This window comes from Gorilla gorilla, chromosome 1 (assembly GCF_029281585.2).
Source record: "Gorilla gorilla gorilla isolate KB3781 chromosome 1, NHGRI_mGorGor1-v2.1_pri, whole genome shotgun sequence".
NCBI classification, from domain to species: domain Eukaryota; kingdom Metazoa; phylum Chordata; class Mammalia; order Primates; family Hominidae; genus Gorilla; species Gorilla gorilla.
Genome location: NC_073224.2, coordinates 46,495,004 through 46,516,728, shown reverse-complemented (window position 1 = coordinate 46,516,728; position 21,725 = coordinate 46,495,004). Strand labels below are relative to the sequence as shown.

Genomic DNA, 21,725 nt, shown 5'->3' with positions numbered 1-21,725 from the left:
GTTTAAAGTTTATAATTCCTAGTAGGAAAACATTATCTGAACGAATACCCTAATGGCAAACCACTGTACATGCTTCAGCTGCATTGGGGGAGAGGGGTAGGGATTATCTTCAAAGCACCCCAGCTCTCTTGATGAGAAGGTCAGAGATACGCTGGTTTGTATCATTGCGACATCCATAAGGTGATGTAGGTTGCTTTCCCTTCAGCAAGGGCTTTATTTATCAGAAGGGCATTATGCTTGACCTCCAAATTTGGCTGACAATTTACTGATAAGATTCATAAACTTTGGGTTGTTCTGGTATTGTGACATATTTGCTAGGTGCTGAGCCACATCCTGGAAGGCTGCCATAACTTCTGGATCCTGCATGGCTGCAAGAACCTCTGGATGACCAAGAATTTCATTGATTCCAGGCATTCTGGCCATTCATTCCAGGCATGCCCCCTCCCATTCCAGGCATTCCTCCGGGAAAATTACCAGGCATTCCCCCAGGAAAGCCACCTGGAAAAGAGCCATACTGAGCTCCTGACTGTTGTCTGGCTTCTTCCTCCCTCTGGGCTCTCTCATGCTCTTCTCGAGCCTTCTTAACTCTTTCTATTCTTTCTTTGATCTCTCACTCTTCACGTTTTCGCTCATACTTTCTCCAGTGTTCTGCAATTGTCTGTGCCCTAGGTTGAACTTCTTTTAGCATTGCACTAACATCTTCATCATAATCCAATTTACAGGCAAGAGCTAGATCATGGGCTGCTTCTTCTCAGTGGCCTAGAAGTCTGTGTGCTTTCCCGCCGGGCGCGGTGGCTCACGCCTGTAATCCCAGCACTTAGGGAGGCCGAGATGGGCGGATCACGAGGTCAGGAGATCGAGACCATCCTGGCTAACATGGTGAAACCCCGTCTCTACTTAAAATACAAAAAAATTAGCCGGGCTTGGTGGCCGGCGCCTGTAGTCCCAGCTACTTGGGAGGCTGAGGCAGGAGAATGGCATGAACCCGAGAGGCCGAGGTTGCAGTGAGCAGAGATTGCGCCACTGCACTCCAGCCTGGGCGACAGAGCGAGACTCTGTCTCAAAAAACAAAACAAAACAAAACAAAAAACAAAGAAATTAGCCCGGGGTGATGGCGGCCGCCTGTAGTCTCAGCTATTCCGGAGGCTCAGGCAGGAGAATGGCGTGAACCCGGGAGGTGGAGCTTGCAGTGAGTCGAGATTTCGCCACTGCACTCCAGCCTGGGCTACAGAGCAAGACTCCGTCTCAAAAAAAAAAAAGAAGAAGAAGAAGTTTGTGTGCTTTCCCTCGCCACTGTAAGGCTGAGCTGAATCGGGATTTATTTCAATGGCTCTGTCACAGTCTCAGATGGCAGCATTTGGCTTCTGTAATTTGACGAAGACACTGGCCCTCTTGGCATACAAAATGGCCAAGCAAGGATTCAGCTTGATGGCATCTGTGAATAAGTCAATGGCTTTCTGCAGTTTACCATCATTTAGGGCTCAATAGCAGCCACTTTCTTATCATTTGCCTGATCCATCATCTCCTCTGTTATCTCTGCATTTTCATCTCCCATTTCTTGAGGGGCAGCAGTGTCTGGTTCAATCGCACCTTCATTATCAATTTCTAGATCACTTTCCTCACTTGATGGTTCGTCTGCCTTTAAATCTTCCTCCACCTTCTTACTATCAGGTTTTTCTTCCTTAGTATTTTCTTCTGATTTAGCTTTCTAGTAGCAGGTGGTACTTTACCCGCCATGCTCTCCACCCACTCTCTCAGGAAGCGCATTTCCTTGGTGTATGGAACACTCGGATCCTGTTTACACATTTTCACAAAGGCCCGAAGTTCATTCACTTTGTGGGGGTCCGTGGTCCGGAGGCGGTCGGCGAAGCTGAGGGGCTGCAGCCCGGTTCCAGGCTCTGGCTCCGCGTGACCCCGCAGAAAGGGGCTTTTTTTTTTCTTTTTTTTGAAACAGAGTCTGCTCTATCACTCAGGCTGGAGTGCAATGGTGCGATCTCGGCTCACTGCAGCCTCCGCCTCCTGGGTTCAAGAGTTTCTCCTGCGTCAGCCTCCCGAGTAGCTGGGATTACAGGCACAGGCCACCACGCCCAGCTAATTTCCAAATAAGGATCATTTTGATTGCAGTGTGAAGAACAAAGTGGAGAGAAGCAGGCTAGATTTGGGAAGACAAGAAACTACTGCGGGGTGCAAGCAGGTGAGGTGTGATGGTGGGTTGGATCAGGGCGAAGGTGGGAATGTAGAGAGGTTGTGAGATTTAAGATACATTTGGCCAGACACCGTGGCTCAGGCCTGGAGTCCCAGTACTTCGGGAGGCCAAGGCAGGTAGACTGCTTGAGGCCAGGAGTTCGAGACCAGCCTGGCCAACATGGCAAAACCCTGTCTCTACTAAAAATACAAAAATTAGCCAGGTGTGGTGGCACGTGCTGTAATCCCAGCTCCTCAGGAGGCTGAGGCAGGAGAATTGCTTGAACCTGGGAGGTGAAGATTGCAGTGAGCTGAGATCATGCCACTGCACTCCAGCCTGGGAGACAGAGCAAGACTCTGTCTCAAAAAAAAAAAAAAAAGAGAGAGACATTTAAAAGGTAAAATTGACCAAATTTATTGATGGATTTCTTGTGGACCAGTGGGGAAAAGAAAGGGTTAAGGACGGATTCCTAAATTTCTGGATTCAGAAAATGGTTGGAAGGTAGAGCCATTTATTAAGAAAGAAAACAGTGGAAAAGGATCAGACCTCTGGGAAAATTAGAGTTCAGTTTTCGTCGTGGTGAGATCACAGCTCCCTTGAGACATCCAAGTGGAGATGCTGAGCAGGCAATTCGATATATGGATCCAGAGATCAAAGGAGAAGACTGCGTTGGAAATATACATTTAGAGAATATCGGCATACAGATGGTATAGTGGGTGTCTATCACCAAGTAACAAATTACCTCAACACTTGGTGACTTCAAACAACAGCCATTTATTATCTCTTACTGTTTTGTTGTATTGAGACTTTGGACAGTGCATGGAGGGGATGACTTTGTTCTACAGTGTCTGAGGTCTCAGCTGGGAGACTCAATGGCTGGGACCTGAAACTATATATATATTTTTCTTTCTTTTATTTTATTTATTTATTTATTTATTTATTTATTTATTTATTTATTTATTTTTTTGAGACAGAGTCTCGCTCTGTCGCCCAGGCTGGAGTGCAGTGGTGCGATCTTGGCTCACTGCAAGCTCCACCTCCTGGGTTCAAGTGATTGGTTCTTCAGCCTCAGCCTCCCAAGTAGCTGGGACTACAGGTGCCCGCCAGCATACCCAGCTAATTTTTTGTGTTTTTAGTAGAGACGGGGTTTCACCATATTGGCCAGGCTGGTCTTGAACTCCTGACCTCGTGATCTGCCCACCTTGGCCTCCTGAAGTGCTGGCATTACAGGCATGAGCCACCACGCCTGGCCTATATGATATTAATGTTGGCTGCTGGCTGAGAGCTTAGCTAGAGTCGTTGGCTGCCAACACCCACATATGGCCTCTCTACGTGGCCTGGGCTTCCTCAGCACAGGATGGATTGCTTCTAAAATCAAGAAACCCAAGAGAGAGATCCAAGTGGAAACTGAATTCTTCATATGACCTAACCTCCAAATTCATACAGCGTTACTTCCATTTGACCAAAGAAGTCATAAGCTGCCAGGAAGATTCAAGGGGAGGAAACTTAGACCCTACTTCTTGGTGGAAGAGTGTCAGTTATGTTTTAAGAAGAGTATGTGGGATGGGATAAATATATAGGTGTGACCATTCTTGGACAATACTATGAGCCACAGATGGTGGTAACAAATAAGGTGTCCCAAACAAAAACAATATGGATGAGAAGAGGAGAGTGCCTAGGATGGAGATTTGGAGTTATCTTACATGATAAAGAAGAAGAGTCTAAAAAAAAAAAGGCAGAGAAGAAGCAGACAGGGAGTAGAAGGAAAACCAGAGAGCATGGCGTCGCAGAAGCCACGGAAAGAAAGTTCACTCATTTATTCACTGAGTATTTATCAGGCACCTACTGTATTTATCAGGCACTTATACCAGACTGTTCTAGGTTCTGGGACTGTACTAATGAATGCAAAATTCCTTGACTTCATGATTATTACATTCTAGAAGGGAACTATCCAGTTAGTTGAAGACTGAAAAAAAAATGTGCCTTGGACATAGTCACTTGAAGGTCAATGGTGATCTTCATGAAAATGGCTTTTATAAGAAATGGGGACCAAGCATGATGGCTCATGCCTATAATCCCAGCACTTTGGGAGGCTGAGGCAGGAGGATTGCTTGAGCCCAGGAGTTTGAGATCAGTCTGGGCAACATAGCAAGACCACATCTCTATAAAAAGTAACAAAAAATTAGCCAGGCATGGTGACGTGTGCCTGTGGTCCCAGCTAGTTGGGAGGCTGAAGCAGGAGGATAGCTTGAGTCTTGGAGGTCGAGGCCATAGTGAGCAGAGATCATGCCACTGCACTCCAGCCTGGATGACAAAGTGAGACCCTGTCTCAAAAAAAGAAAAGAAAATAAATGGAACAGAAGCCAGATTGGGTGGGTTAAGGAATCAATTGGAGATGGGGAGTATAAAAAATGGATTGGGGAGGTAAAGGCAGCTATGGGGCTCTGAGGATAAAGATAAAACCCCTGACAGGGCATTTCCGCTTCTCTGTAGCATGTCCTATTATCAGGCTGCATTGGAAGGGGCTGAAGCCCCACTGTGACTGGCAAGGGACCCACATCATTTTTTTCTGCACTCCGCTCGGCATTGTTCAGGAGTAACCAAGAATGTGCTGCCTTGTGCAGTTCCAGCCTCCAACCCTTAGTCACAGCTCTGTCATCTCCCGCACCTTCATGGATTGTTTCCTGGATTGTTTCTTTGTTGCTGCTAAACTCCGTCCTGAGCTTGCAGCCCAGATTCTAGCCACATTGATCTCCTCACAAGCTATGCCTGAACTCCCCTCCTTCCTTCTATCTATCCCTTTCACTATTTGAGTTCACTTCAAAACTCCTTCTCCGTGAAGAAGGACCCACGCCAGCCCTCATGGATGCTCTTACCCACTGAAGGCTGCACTGAGCTCAGCTCTGCACCATGCACGGTTCTGGCTGGCCTGTGATGTTTGCGTCTTAATCTCCCACACCACAGGTAACTTATTTGAAAGCAGACCAGGGTGGAGATGTTTCCTATGTCTTTACAGTGTCCCCGAGGCAAGCTCGATATTGGACTAAGTAAATAGCAGGGGCCCAATATCTGTTGCATCTGTTGAATGACTTGATGCAGAGCCTACCTGAGCCCTCCCACACTTGCCCCAGACGACCTGCTCTGTGAGCCTGTAGCAGTAGCTGAATACAGGATAGGAATGGCGGCTGCTTTTCTCAAGACTCTGCTTGCAGAGCTCCTGGGGAATAAACAGCAGGAGAGGCCCTCTCTCTACTCAAGAATCTGAGTTCAATCTGGGGATAGAGGAAGAGGATTATAGTTCCCCATCCCCATAAGCACCCCCAGATAAATCAAAGAGAACACACCAGCCCACAGCAGTAGCTGAACAAGCCCATTTAGGTATGGCAAATAGATACAGAATAAAAGACTGACTGAGGCAGGATGATCTTCTCTGGTAGAGTTTTATCCAAGTGAAAGGTCTTAAGCTTGATGTGGGAGACATACAAATGCCACTTGTTAGCCGTACCACCTTGTACAAATCACATAAACCCCTCTGAGCCTCCGTTTTCCAACCTTTTTTTTTAGAAACTGAGTCTTGCTGTGTTACCTTGGCTGGACTACAGTGGTGGACTCACTGCAGCCTCAAAATCCTAGGCTAAAGGGATCCTCCTGCTCAGCCTCCTGAGTCACTGGATTACAGACATGAGCCACCATGTCCAGCTCCCAAGTTTTCTAATCTTTAAAATTGGAATAATAATACCCACCACAGGCTGGACATGGCGGCTCACACCTGTAATCCCAGCACTTTGGGAGGCTGAGGAGAGAGGATTGCTTGAGCCCAGGAGTTTGAGATCAGCCTAGGGAACAAAGCGAGACTCTGTCTCTACAAATAATAATAATAATAATAATAATAATAATAATACCTACCACATAGAATTGCTAGGAGAAGTAAATGAGATAATGTACAGTTGGTCCTGTTAGTTGTGACCTCTGTATTTGCAAATTTGCCTACTCACAAGAATGTATTTGTAACCCTCAAATCAATATTTACAGTGTTTTTGGGGTCATTTGCAGACATGCACAGAGCAGCAGAAATTCAAATCACGTTCCCAGCTGAGGCTGGATAAGGCATGCTCTTCCTTCTTCTTTCAGCCCTCATGCTGTAAACAAATGCCCTTTTTGCAGTCTATTTAGTGCCATGGTTTTGGCATTTTTTGTGCTTTTTCTTGGTGATTTCACTGTCTAAAATGGTCCCCAAGCATAGTGCTGAAGTGGTGTCTCCTGCTCCTAAGCACAAGAAGACTGTGATGAGATTTACTGAGAAAAGAAGTCTGTTAGATAAGCTTTGTTCAGGCCGAAATGATAGTGTTGTGGGCTATGAGTTCAATGTTAATGAATCAATGATACATACTTCATATAAGCTCATAAAACAAGGCTATGTATTGATTGGTTAATGAAAATGTTCTGACCAGAGGTTCGAGGTCTGCAGTGATTTTGTAGGGCGTAAGTACCCTAAGTAATGAGAATGGACAGTATGTAGAAGTGCATGGTGTAGACGAGAAGTATATAGTGCATGGTGTAGACGAGAAGTATATAGTGCATGGTGTAGACGAGACGCATTCAGAAGTGCTGACTCCTGAACTTGGTGAGAAGATGGCAGAAAGCACTCCAAGCAGTTTCTTGCCATGGTTGTTTGTGCTTTGCCAGGAATTTGGATCCTGTAAGAGTCAAACAATTTTTGCTCGTAAGTTTCTGTCCCTTTGCATCCATTGAGGTACAGAGTTAAAAAAAAAAAGTTTCTGTCTTATTTCTCTTGTATCCTGTGGGCGACTCATGTTTCTGCCCCAGACAGGGAGCTTAGGCAGGGGCTCAGGCTCCAAAAGGACTATGTCTCTTGCCTTCTTTGTGTTTTCTACCCTCCTTCTTGTTTGACACCCAGAGGCCCCAACTATCTTGTGTTTCAGTGGTTACTTTCACTGTGGTTCGTCCTGGGGTGGGTGGAGGAGCAAAAGCCCTGTGTGGATCCCCGTTCCCCTGCAGGGTGACAGAGAAGTCTCTAAGCCCCGGCCGTGGGGGAAAATATGGGGGCGGGGGAAGGGGGACCCTGACCACCAGCTTTCCCCCCATAGGAAAGGCCCTCCCCTATTGGGCTACTGTCTTTTCCCAGGTGGGGACGAAAGCAGCAAGAACTAAGAAGAAGGACTAGAGGTTTTCTCCACACATGGGTCTGATTAGACTCTCATTCCTGAGGCTCTCTGGGCTTGAACACTTTCTCTCCAGGAAGCCAGACAGCCAGTTAGAGAAAATCTGCAAACCTGCACTGAGGCCAGGCTTCAGGAGGCAGCCCCGGGTGGGATGGAAGGGATGGGAGGGCTGTGGGCACTTGATCTTTATCACAGCCCTCAGCCTCCCGGCCTCCTGCCAGCTCCCATAGCCCCTGGCCAGGATCCTCCAAGAATTCAGAGCCTGAGGATTGTGTTACCTTCTGAATTCCATTAGCACAGGCCAGCTGGGGGCGGGGATGGGGGCTGGCTAGGGCTTACCTGAGGAGTCGTTTGGTGCCAAGCAGGCGCCTTGGGTCACTTGTTTCTGCCTTTCCAGCTTTGATTCCCCCTTTGCCTTCATTCTCTCACGTTCTCTGCAGGGAAGGACATGAATTGTGTATATGTTAATATAAACAAAAAAAGATAGGGGTTTTTCAGATGTTCATAGGGAAGAGAAGTTAACGATGATACTAATAATAGCAAAACTGTGTGCCAGACACTGTTCTAATTGCTTATATGTATACAGTCCTGCATTGCTTAACAAAGGGAATATGTTCTGAGAAATGTGTCATTAGGCGATTTCATTGTTAGGCGATTTCACCATTGTGTAAACGTCATAGAGTGTACTTGCACAAACCTAGACAGTAGAGCCTACTACACACCTAGGGTGCATGGTATAGCCTATCTCTCTTAGCCTACAAACCTGTACAGAATGTTACTGTACTGAATACCATAGGCAATTGTAACATAGGCAATGGTAAGCTCTAGAATGCCACAGGCAATTGTAAGTGTTTTTTGTATGTAAACTTATCTAAACATAGAAAAGGCATAGTAAAACTACAGTATAAAAGATAAATGATGGTAGACTTGTATAGGGTACTCACTGTGAAAGGAGCTTGCAGGACTGGAAGTTGCTCTGGGTGAGTCAGTGAACGAGTGGTGAGTGAATGTGAGGGCCTAAGACTGTGCACTACTGTAGACTTTATAAGCACTGTACACCTAGGTTGCAATAAATTTATAAACAATATTTTTCTTTCATCAATAACAAATTAACCTTAGCTTACTGTAACTTTTTTACCTAATAAACTTTGAAAAATTTTAAAACCTTTTTGACTCCTTTGTATTAACACTTAGCTTAAAACACACATTGTACGGCTATACAAAAATTTTTCTTTGTATATTTCTTTCCTTATGTCGTTATTCTATATGCTTTTTTCTATTTTTATATAACTTTTTTGTTAAAAACTAAAACACAAACATACACATTAGCCTAGGTCTACACAGGGTCAAGAACCACCTCCATATCTTGTCCAACTGGAAAGTTTTTTGTTTTTGTTTTTTTTGTTTGTTTGTTTTTTGAGACAGAGTTTTGCCCTGTTGCCCAGGCTGGAGTGCAGTGGTGTGACCTCAGCTCACTGCAACCTCTGCCTCCCAGGCTCAGGCAATCCTCCCACATCAACCTCCCAAGTAGCTGGGACTACAGGCCTGTGCCACCACACTGGCCTAATTTTTGTGTAATTTGTAGAGATAGGTGTCTCACCATGTTGCTCAGGCTGGTCTCGAATTCCTGGGCTCAAACAATCCACCCACCTTGGCCTCCCAAAGTGCTAGGATTATAGGCATGAGCCACCACGCCCGGCCCCATTGGAAGGTGTTTGGGGGCAATAGTTGTCTCCTGTGATAACAATGCCTTCTTCTGTAATATCTCCTGAAGGACCTCCCTAAGGCTGTTTTACAGTTAGCTATTTTAAAATAAGTATAAGGTGCATACTCTAAAATAATGATAAATAGTATCGTAAATACATAAACCAGTAACATAGTTGTTTATTATCATTATCAGTTATTATGTATTGTACATAGTTGTGTGCTTTTATACTAGTAGGTTTGTTTACACCAGCACATGAGTAATGCATTGCGCTACAATGTTACATCGGCTACCATGTCACTAAGTGATAGGAATTTTTCATCTCCATTATAATCTTATGGGACTACCCTCATATATGTGGGTGGGTCATATGTCCTTGACCAAAACATCATTCTTTATGTGGTGCATGACTCTATTAGCACATTTAAAAATCAAAATATCTCTATTTTACAGATGAGGAGATTGAGGCAGAACTGTGTTGGACTACAGTTTCTTCATAACCTTAAAGAAGTTAGACAAAATGAATCTAAAGTAACTTCTGGCAGAGCGCGGCCGAATGATCTCCGCTCACTGCAATGCTAGGCTCATGCCTGTAATCCTAGCACTTTGGGAGGCTTAGGCAGGCGGATCACTTGAGCCCAGGAGTTCAAGAGAGCCCAGGAGTTTGAGACCAGCCTGGGCAACATGGCGAAACCCCATCTCTACCAAAAACACAAAGATTAGCCAGCCATGATGGCGAATGCCTGTAGTCCCAACTACTTGGGAGGCTGAGGTGAAAGGATTGCTTGAGTCTGGGAGGCGGGTATTGCAGTGAGCTGAGATGGCACCACTGCACTCCAGACTGGACAACAGAGCCAGATCCTGTCTCAAAAAAAAAAAAAAAAAGAGTAACTTTCATGTTCATTTTTCATTTGTTTTTCTTTTTCTTGGTCTCTTTCCGTAACAAGAAGGAGGAAAAGGAAACAGAAAGAAGAATTTATTTAATCTTTACTACACTGGGCTCTATAACAAGGGCAGCAAACTGTGTTTTCAAGAGCCAGAAAGTAAATATTTTAGGCTTTGTGATCCATACAATGTCTGTCATAACTATTCAGCTCTGTCATTGTAGCACCAAAGCAGCCAGATACAATATGTGGACCAGCCTGTGTAGCTGTACTTCAATAAAGCTTCACTTAACTAAACAGGCAGAGGGCTGGATTTGGCCCTCTGACCTATTGCTTTATAAGATTACCCAGGCAGGGGTCCTGCCCTCAGAAAGCTCACCTTCTGCTCCAGGCTTCACTGTGAGATATATGAAGGTGACTGACATATTCCATTTGTTCGTGCAAAACTACATATACATGTGGACACACACACATGCTCATACACACATGCACATAGTGTTCCCCAGCTTTACATGTATTTACACACACCACAGGCCTCTTTTACGCATTGCCTGGTGGTTTACATCTCCAAAAGGAATAGTACTGCTGGGCATTCACGATGTTCTAAGCCCTATGATCAGTGATTTTCATGTTTTCTCAGGTCACCCTTCCCACAGTTTCGTCCATAGGAATTATGGTCCCTGTATTAGCTTTTGAGGGCTACCATAACAGAGTACCACAAACTGGGTGGATTAAACAACAGAAATGTATTTTCTCACAATTCTGGAGGCTAGAAGCTTGAGAACAAGTTGTCAGTAGGAGCCAGGCGTGGTGGCTCATACCTGTAATTCCAGCACTTTGGGAGGCGAAGGCGGGGAAATCATTTGAGCCCAGGAATTCGAGACCAGCCTGGGCAGCAAAGTGAGACCCTGCCTCTACAAAAACATTTTAAAAATTGTCTGGGTGTGGTGGTCTGCACCTGTAGTCCCAGCTACTTGGGAGGCTGAGGTGGGAGGATCACTTGAGCCCAGGAGTTTGAGGCCACAGTGAGCTACGATCACACCACTGTATTCCAGCCTGGGCAACAGAGTGAAACTCCATCTTAAAATAACTAACTAAACAAGGCTGGGTGCGTGGCTCATGCCTGTAATTCCAGCACTTTGAAAGGCTGAGGTGGGTGAATTCACTTGAGCCCAGGAGTTCAAGACCAGCCTGGCAAACATGGTGAAAACCCATCTCTCCTAAAAATACAAAAATTAGGCCAGTGTGGTTGCACACGCCTGTAGTTCCAGCTACTTGGGAGGCTGAGGCAGGAGGATCACTTGATCCTGGGAGGCAGAGGTTGCAGTGATCTGATGGAGTGAGACCCTGTCTCAATAAATATAAATAAATTAATTAATTAATTAATGGTGTCAGCAGGGTTGGATTCTCCTGAGGTCTCTCTTCTTGGCTTGTGGATGGCCTTCTCCTCTTTGTGTCTTCATATGGTTTTCTCTCTCTGTGTCTGCTACGGTCTGAATGTTTGTGTTCCCCCAAAATTCATGTTCCTATCCTAATCCCCAGTGTGATGGTATTAGGATGTAGGGCTTTTAGGAGGTGATTAAGTCATGAGGGCAGAGCCCTCGTGAATGGAATTAGTTCCCTTATACAAGAAACCCCATCCCTTCCACCATATGAGGACACAGCAAGAAGGTGCCATCTATGGTGAAAGGGACCTCACCGGACACTGAATTTTCTGGAGACTTGATCATGGACTTCCTACCCTCCAGAACTGTGAGAAATAAATATTTGGTCTCGATAAGCCACCTAGCTTGTGGTATTTTGTTATAGCAGCCCAAACGGACTGAGACAGTGTCTGTGTCCTAATCTCCTTTTCTTCTAAGGACACCTGTCATGTTGCATTAGGGCCTACCCATATGATCTCATCTTAAATGACCCTTTTAAAGACGCTGTCTCCAAATGGTGCCATTCTAAGGTACTGGGGGACAGGGCCATAACACATAAATTTCTGGGGGATACAAGTCAACCCACAACAATCCCATTTACAGAAAAGATAACAGAAAAGACACTGAGAGGCCAAGTAATTGGCCCATGGTCACACAGCAATTTGATTGCCTGACTTCAAAGCCCATGTTGCTGCATGTATTAGTAGTTCATTCCTGTTTATTGTTGAGTAGTATTCTATTGGATGCATACATTATGTTTTCTTCTTATGCATTAATTTTTTTAATTTTTTTTATTTTTTGGAGATGGAGTTTCATTCTTGTCATCCAGGCTGGAGTGCAATGGTCTGATCTCAGCTCACTGCAACCTCTGCCTCCCAGGTTCAAGCAATTCTCCTGCCTCAGCCTCCCAAGTACCTGGGATTACAGGTATGCACCACCACATCCGGATAATTTTTGTATCATTAGTAGAGATGGGGTTTCACCATGTAGGCCAGGCTGGTCTTGAACTCCTGACCTCAGGTGATCCACCCGCCTCAGCCTCCCAAAGTGCTGGGATTACTTGTGTGCACCACCTCACGCCCAGCCATGCATTTTTAAATTGATGAACATTTGTGTTATTTCCAGACTATTAGGAATAAAGTCACTGTGAGCATTATTATACCAGTCTTTTTGTGGCTATAACTCTAATTTCTCTTGCCTAAATACCTAGGAGTCTAATTGCTGAGTGATAGAATAGGTGAAACATTTAACTTTGTGAGAAACTGCCAAACAGTTTTCCAAAGTGCTTATTCTATTTTCACTTTTATCAGCAATGTATGAGATATCTGGTTGTTCCTTGTCATCATCAACATGGAGTTGTTTTTCCCTTTGCTATTGAGTTGTAGGAGTTCGTGTGTGTGTGTGTGTGTGTGTGTGTGTGTGTGTGTTTGTGTGTGTGTGTGATCCTTTGTTGAAGAGATTGATTTCCGGTATGATGATTTGGGAAGCTCCAGTGAAAATGATGAAAATCACTTTTTTAAAACCCCAAACACTTAAAGGCTCTGGAAACATGCCTAAGGGCATACAGCAAATGAAGAAATATCTATTAAAGAAAATCTACAAATATCTGGTAAGAAAAATGATAATCTATTGTATATGAACAACTGTTTCTTTGTAGAAATTGACAAGCGAATTCTCAAATTCATAAGGATTTGCAGAGGACCCAGAATAGCTATAACAATCTTGAGAAAGAATCTTGGCTGGGTGTGGTGGCTCACACCTGTAATCCCAGCACTTTGAGAGACTGAGGTGGGCGGGTCAAAAAAAAAAATACAGGTCACAAAGACTTTGCTGCTAAAACAGGCTGTGGTAAAGAAGCCAGGCAAAACCCACCAAAACCAAGAGGGCAATAAAAGTGACCTCTGGTTGTCCTCATTGCTCATTATACGCTAATTATAATGCATTTTAATGCTAAAAGACACTCCTCCCAGCACCATAACAGTTTACAAATGCCATGGCAACATCAGGAAGTTACCCTATATGGTCTAAAAAGGGTAGAAACCTTCAGTTTTGGGACTTGCCTACCCCTTTCCCTGAAAACTCATGAATAATCCACCCCTTGTTTAGCATATAATCAAGAAATAACCATAAAAATAGCCAACCAGCAGCTCTCAGGGCTTCTCTGCCTATGGAGTAGCCATTCTTTATTCCTTTACTTTCCTAATCAACTTGCTTTCACTTTACTCTATGGATTTGCCTCAAATTGTTTCTTGCACAAGATCCAAGAATGCTCTCTTGGGGTCTAGATTGGGACCCCTTTCCTGTAACACAGGAAGAGTGCTCTCCCCTCTCTCTGTGGGACGAGGGCCCGCTGAGTACTGTTCCTAGAGGGAGGTAAGGAAACAAAGGATTTTCCTTAGGGAAATGGCCCAAACATCTTGTGGGCCATAACCAAATGTTGCTAAGTACACTCTGATGGTACTTACAGAACCTGATACAGGGTTTCACTAGCTAAGGAATTATTTTGGTTCCACCCATAGTGGAAACAATAGAAGTAACCCTGTTGTGATTGGCAGTCCCAAGGGGGCCTTGTGTCTTTGGATGGAATATATAGATGGCTCTTTGCTGACCAGAGTTCATCATAATGGGTAGGGGAAGGGCTGAGTGCATAAGACTGGCGTTGGTTGAGTCTTTGAACCAGTAAAATGGCTCCCTTTAGATGTGGGAGCCTGACAACCAAAATTAGTGACTGAAGCATAAGTTTCAAATCATCAAGGTTTATTAAGCCAGCTTGAGGGTGCGCCCAGGAAAAATGAGAGTCACAGACACATCTGCAGCTCTTTTTTTCCAAAGAGGTTCTCAGGAGGTTTGATATTTATACATTTTCCTTAAAAAAGGAATGGGAGCAGTGAGAGGAATGACTACATATTTGTCAGACTTTAGTTAGTGCCCAGGAAATCTACATTTTACATAATAAAAGGTGAACATTTGAAGAGAAGAGGAATAGGGGAAGCAGATGTCTCAGAGAAGGGTGTCTTTGTTCTATACCTGGGAAGATAAGTTAGTCATTGACATTATCAGTGTGGAGTCTTTTGAAAGAGCTGGTTTCTGTGTAGCCCTTAGGGAAGAAAGCCTAATGGCAGTTATCAAGGGAGCAGATGTAATGAGGTATGTCCAACCTTCTATAGCATCATGGCCAGGACTTAGCTTCCAAGGTTTCTCTGGGGTCCCCTTGGCCAAGAGGGGATCACTTCAGTCAGCTAGGGCCTTGGAATTTTATTTTTTATTTCTCAGGTCTCAGTAAGGCAACCTGGGGAAGAGTCATTCCCCACCTGGGGATTCCTGAAGACACATGTTAGATATAAATGAGGCTTGGTGAGAAGGGGGGATGACAGGAGTCTTGGGGACCTGCCTGGTATCATCTTTCCTACTCTGAACTTGTCTGTGTGAGGAAGCACCCAAGGACCAACACGGAGATGATATCTGCCTTTAGGTCCCTCAGCCCAGATCCACGGTGGAGGCAGAATTAATTAAGGTGTGAGTTGGTGACTCCCTCCCCGCATTTCCCCATCATCCTGTCTCTCCTTTGCCCAAGACAAAGCCCTCTTTTAAAGGCTAGGAGCTTCTGCTACTATGAGAATGTGAGAGGAGAAAGGAAGAAACCAGTCAGGCAGGCAGTTAGGGTGGGTCCTCAGTTAAATTCTTTCAAACAAAAGAACAGCCTGAAAAATCAAGCTGCAGGCACAGATAAGGAAATTTGCACAGGGGGTCATGCCTAAGACATTCCCACAGCTGCACAGATAAGAGCAACTGCACAGGTGACTTGCCCAGATGTGCTTGCAATGGAAAATTCCGTCCTTTAACACATATGCATAAGGGGAACAAAACAATATGGAGTAACTCAAGCTAAGAGCTCCCATGCGCATTAGGAGAATGAGGTGGAGCTACCAGAAATTTGTGCCTTATGTACATGAGAGGCCTAGCCCTTATCGGTTTCTTATAAAAGGCTTTGTATTCAACTATAAAAATGGCAACCCATTCGGGACCCCTCTCTGCTGTGGAGAGCTTTCTTCTTTCGCTTATTAAACTTTCACTCCAACTTCATCCTTTGTGTTCATGCTCCTTAATTCTCTTGGTTGTGAGACAAAGAACTTGGGGTGATACCTCACAATGAGAGACTGCTACATTGTGGTATATTGCTGAGACTGTAACAAAAGCAGCCTTTGCTTACTACATATTTCATCAAGAGGAACTTACGTATTTATTATAAGGTTTTTACTTTTAAGGACTGAATCCCAGTATCATGTCTCTGCTCAGTGCTACAGGAAAGCAAGTGGCATCCAGGCAGAGCCTGTGGAGATCTATCACTGTGGGGCCAATTTAACCTGCAGTAAAGAGGCTTGTGCATTTGAGCTTTATAGTAACAGCCTTCAAATGCTAGTTCCACGTCCATGGAACACAAATGACCATGTGTCTGAGAAAGAGTTTGGGCATGCAATGTAGCAGCTTCATGTGAGGAATTGTATTTGTCAAACTAAGGCAGCCTAAACTGTTGGAACTTATGCTTGATTTAAGGGAGTTGATGATGTAGGCAGGGGAGACAACCCAGAGAGTTCATCTGCAGTCCACAGACCTCCTAAAGAATCCATAAGTGGAGCTCTGTCTCAATATAATTGGTTTCCTAGGTAATCCTATACATTTTATCTTATGTATTTAAAGACACTATTCAGAGAAGGGGTCCATAGGCTTTACTAGTTTGTCAAAGTCATCTATGGCACCAAAAAGACTCAAAGAATAAGAACCTAGTACCTCTCTCTCCTTTCTCCTCTCTTTTCTCTTTTCTTTTCTCCATCTCCTTTCTCAGTTTTTATAGCAGGGCAATTATAAGACAAAAAAGCCCGCTGTTACTAACACTGATCCCTCTTCACAGCATACTTTTGATATGTTTGTTTAAAAATCTACATTCCTATCAGGAGAGGAGTGGGGAAAGACAAAGGAGATGACCTAATTTTTAGTTTCTAGTGAGGAAGGGATCCATTGTGTGGTTTATTTATACCCAGTTCCCTCCAGAAAAGCGTTGGGACAAATATAAACATTTCAACATATGTAAACCTATGTTTTAGGCATTAAACAGCAGGAGAGAGAGCAGGGAGTGATCCTGGGGTGCTTGCACAGACCTTGCTCAGCTGTGGAAATCAGCATTAGCATTTGGCTCTATTCCAAAAAGCTCCTTCATCACCTTCAGAGCATATCTCAGAATCTAATAATAATTTAAGTGAGTATTTTTGTCAAACTTTAAAAGCTTGGCACTTTCTGTCCTTTAATATCTTCCCTCAGAAAAGGTAAGCTGCTTAATAAGTCTCAATGACAATGGATGGAATCATTAATCAAGAGGAAGAAAGTTTTTTTTAATAGTCATTTGACTTAATTCATCTTAATTTGTCTCCAAAATATTTTCCTAGAGAGGAATTGGACAATTCAAGTCTTTTTTGGTCATCAGCATTGATAAAAGGCTTTGGTCCTCAGGTAGTAGTGGGGTCATTGCAGGAAAGTTCCAGCTTCCAATTCTTTATGTAGTTTGGTTTTTTTGAATGTTGGTCAAAAACAAGATGGTGCAACTTTATCAGACGTTTTCAGAAATCATTAGGAATAAAAATTCCATTACGATCCCAAAATATGTATTAGTCCTATAGCAGACACAATTCATTGCCCACTCCCCATAGTCATTTTTCCTTCCCTTTCCCTCCATTCCTTTCCCTGGGCACATGACTACCCAGCTAAAGACCACATTTCCAGCCTCTTTTGCAGCACGAGATGGACACATAACTAAGTCTTGGCCACCGAGATGTGAGCAGAAGTGGTACGTGTACTTTCTAGGTATTCCTTTAGCAAAAGAATGTGTCCACTCTCACCTTTCCTCCCTTCCCATGAGCTGGAAGGTAGGAGTTATGGCAGGAGCTGGAGTAGACTGGGAGGTGAAGCCACATGCTGAGAATGGCATGGCAACAAGGTAGAAGAAAGCTGTCTGTCCTACAAGATAGAAGAAGCCTAGATCTCCAACACTACAGAACCACCATACCAACCCTGAACCATCTACTCATTCTTTTATGTAAGAGAAATATGCTTTGTTAGAGACACCATTATTTTGGCCTTTGGTATAGTAGCTAAATCTGTACCCTAACCCATGTTGGTCTCAGTCACACTTCTTACTCCTAGTTACTCTTATTCTCTTCTGGGCTCCATTTCATTTTGCTGGCCAACCTCTGACATTTTGCTATCATGATCCATTGCCAAAGCTGTTGCAGGTGAGCGGGGAGTACCTGGGCCAGCGGTGCAGGGGTAAAATAATTTACCAAGACAGTTGTAGACAAAAACAAAAGGCAGATTTATTAGAGAAAGTAGGAAAATACATTGCAAGGAGTCAATGGGCAGCCAGCAGAAGAGAAGCTAACCGCCAGGAAACAGGCTTGCTGGAGATTCTATAGAAGAGTGTTTATGCTGTCTGTTGAAGAGGGCTTTGTGCAGTTCTGATAACACCAAGGTTGCAGTGAGCTATAATAGCTTGCAGGTGTCTGGTGATAGTTGGATGCAGGAAGATTGTGAGTTATTTGTGCAGGAGGGCTATGTGTCCTGGACCATGAAGAAAGGAAGACTTGTAGTTTATCTGCTTTCTTTTTTTTTTTTTTCTTTGAGATGGAGCCTTGCTCTGTTGCCCAGGCTGGAGTGTAGTGGCATGATCTCAGCTCACTGCAACCTCTGCCTCCCAGGTTCAAGCAATTCTCCTGTCTCAGCCTCCTGAGTAGCTGGGATTACAGGCACACACCATGACGCCTGGCTGATTTTTGTATTTTTAGTAGAGACGGGGTTCACCATATTGGCCAGACTGGTCTCGAACTCCTGACCTCAGGTGATCCATCCGCCTCGGCCTCCCGAAGTGCTGGAATTACAGGTGTGAGCCACCACACCCGGCCGTTTATCTGCTTTCTCTCTTTGCTTTCCCTTGGTCCTGCCAGCCTAACTCTGTTTCTCTAATTAGGTCTCCACAAAAGCTTCCTCAGTCACTCGCCCTTCCTGCAGCTAATATGACTTCCTCATCCAATCACCACTCCACATCTCATTCTCAATGCTGCACCATGGCCTACCTCTAGATAATCCGTGATCTCTAACTTCTGCAAAGGATTCATAGAGATAAAGCAACAAAAGTTGCCAATATTTATTTTAACACTTAACACATGCCAGTTTCTATTCTAAACTAATTATGTATTAATGTAATGTCTAAACTAATTACATCTCATTTTAACCTTTCACCAGCCCTTCAAGGTAAGTAGTTTTATTCCCTCCATTTTGAAGATGAGGAATCTGAGGCACAGACAGGTGAGGGGATGCCCTTCCCACTCATCCTGACAGCAGTTCTGACTCCAGAAACCCTAAACAGAGACAAGCAAGATCAGAAAAGTCCGTGAACGAGGCAGGTGAATTGCTAGAGGCCAGGAGTTTGAGAGCAGCCTGTGCAACATAATAACACCATGTTTCCACAATAAAGTTAAAAACTAGCCTGGCATGGTGGGCACGCCTGTAGTCCCAGCTACTCAGGAGGCTGAGGTTGGGAGGATCCCCTGAGCCCAGCAGTTTGGAGCTATCGTGAGCTGTAATCACACCGCTGCACTCCAGCCTGAGTGACCCTGTCTCAGAAACAACAAAAGAAGAAAAGAGAGAAGGAAGGAAGGAAGGAATAAAGGAAGGAATAAAGGAAGGAAGGAAGGACAGACGGGAGGGAGGGAGGGAGGGAAGAGAGGAAGAAAGAAAAGTCCTTGGGGTCACTGAAGAGTATGACGGCCAGGCTATCTATGACCAGTGGCAGCTGCTGGGTGGTGGAGACAGGCTGAGCAGTTTTGGGGGACTCCTGCATCTCTGGTTCTCAAGAAACGGCACAACTTTTGTTGGGGTTCTGCTCTCTCTCCCTTGCTCCCAAACACACAGAATTCTATGGTTGTTTTAAATGGTGTTCTCCCCAGTGATTCCCTCAGAATCCTCCAATTCCTATCCTTGGGCTCTCTCTTATTTTTTATTTTTTCCTTTGTCAAGCTTTCTGCTTACTTAGAACCACATAATAGCAGAAAGCAACTTACCAAGCCAGACCCCAGAGAGCCCTACAAGTTGGAACTGGGTCTCTCCTCTCAGCCTGGGGACAACTGTGTCTCTCTTCCCCATTAGGCACACTGACCGACTGAAAGATATTCAGTATGGTCACAGAGAAGGCAATCTGGAGTAAAAGATGCTTATTTAAAATGGAAAATTCTTCCTCTCTCATCCTTCCTTTTTTCTACTGAAAATGTCTCTCTGTCCCTTGCTCCCTCTGGCAGCTTCAGCAAGGATGATGTGTGATCACATGTTAATTGAGTTGTAATTCCTCCTCCTGTTAAAGTGGGTAGTTAATTGTTCATGGGAAAATTTAATGCTGTTGTACTAGGGATGTCACAGAGAGTTCTTCCTTCTTCACACCAGTACGTAGTCCATGCTACATGTCAGCTGTATTGTCATTATCCTGCCAAATAGATGAAAGGATTGCAGTGGTTACGGTCAATTGGCACTCAGCATCTAGTCCGCCTTCCCAGGTAGCATTTCCTGTTTGATTTACAGAGGCTGGTAAACTAAACTCTTCATTTCTCAGACTACCTTGCAGCTAGGTTTCTAGAAGAGAATTAGATTCTCCCAATTAGATGTGCCTGACCCAAGTGAGACAAAGGCTCTCTTCCTGCAGCTTTGACTATTAAGTATCTACTGGAGAACCAAGCAGCTAAGCTTGTCCTACCTCAGGGTCTTGCTCAGAGCCATCTCTGGAACCAGCAGCAAGCATGGCTGTACAGACATTATGTTTCTCAATAGCAGATTTCCAGTGCTCTGTCACCAGCCTTGTAGGTATCAGGGGCAATGATGTGGTGGTAGCAGATGCCTGAATCCAGCTATGGCTATGGCCACATGGATTTTTAATTCATCAGCTTCAGATTTACCCACCTTGGTAGCAGCTCCCCTATTGGGCCAGTTCTGGTGTGCTGTTCTGAAAGTTGTTCTAGGAGGCACAGTCTGGGGTCGGCTGCTTCAGCCCTGGCAATAATCTTTCAGGCGTCTAATTCCTGATACTACATAATCTTTTTCTTTAAAATTGGTATAATGGGTTCTGTTTCCTATACCTGAACGCTTTTAAAACGGGGGGGTTTTGGAAGTACAAACAGCTGAGAGCCATGAGAAAAATTCTAGCATTTGGCTATGGAAAGGGGACAGTCATAGTACTGTTCTTTTTATGCCTATTTGTATTACAAGTTGGTCAGAGGGCTTAGATTTAAAGCTTGTCCTAGGAAAGTTTCATTCATTTAGTCATTCAACAAACCTTTATTTTCTACCAGGAACGATACTAGGCACTGTGGCCAAATAAAGAATAAACCAAAACCGTGCTCTCCAGGTGCTTAGAGCAAACATCCAAAGTAAAATTAAAGGCAGCTTGGAAGAAGCATCTTAATCAAAGTTTGGGAATAAGACCAAATTTAGATTAAATTGTGATTGATGACAGTTAAAATTACCCAATTCTGTAGAGCTGTTCCCCTTAAATTCTTTTTGGAGCTGACATAAGTCAGTAGATAAATATCCCTGCCTATGTGTTTCATTGAAATGCTTTTTCCCTGAGCATCTTCCCCAAGTGGAGTGTTTGTTTCATATGCATTAGCAAAAAATTATATTTTTCATTTAAAAAATATCTAGAAATGTTATTCTAAACTAGAACTGAGGTACAACACACATACTGTGGTTTGGAATGTGATATTAAGGAATCTATCACCAGCTCGGCACAGAGCATTCCAACTCTGGGAAAAATACAGCATCCTAAATGACGAATTTGCCAGTGGCACCCTTATTGACCAATTATTAGGTTGGTACAAATGTAATTGCGGTTTTTGTCATTAAAAGTAATGGCAGGCTGGGCGCAGCGGATCATGCCTGTAATCCTATGACTTTGGGAGGCTGAGGTGGCCAGATCACCTGAGGTCAGGAGTTCAAGACCAGCCTGGCCAACATGGTGAAACCCCGTCTCTACTAAAAAATACAAAAATCAGCCGGTGGTGGTGTGGTTGTTGATGCCTGTAATCCCAGCTACTCGGGAGGCTGAGGCAGGAAGAATTGCTTGAACCCGGGAGGCAGAGGTTGCAGTGAACCAAGGTCACACCACTGCACTCCAGCCTGGGTGACAATGAGACTCTGTCTCAAAAAAAAAAAAAAAAAAAAAAAAAAAAGGGAAAAACTGCAATTACTTTTGCACCAACCTAATATATTGAGTGTTTATTTTAACCTCTTTAAAACAAAAACATAACTCTT

The 21,725-nt window shown here is 44.1% G+C and overlaps 1 pseudogene; it reads right to left on the bottom strand.

Annotated features, from left to right (window-relative positions):
• Positions 1 to 231: 231 nt before the first annotated feature.
• On the bottom strand, positions 232 to 20,217 carry LOC101126466 (hsc70-interacting protein-like; annotated as a pseudogene).
• Positions 20,218 to 21,725: the final 1,508 nt, after the last annotated feature.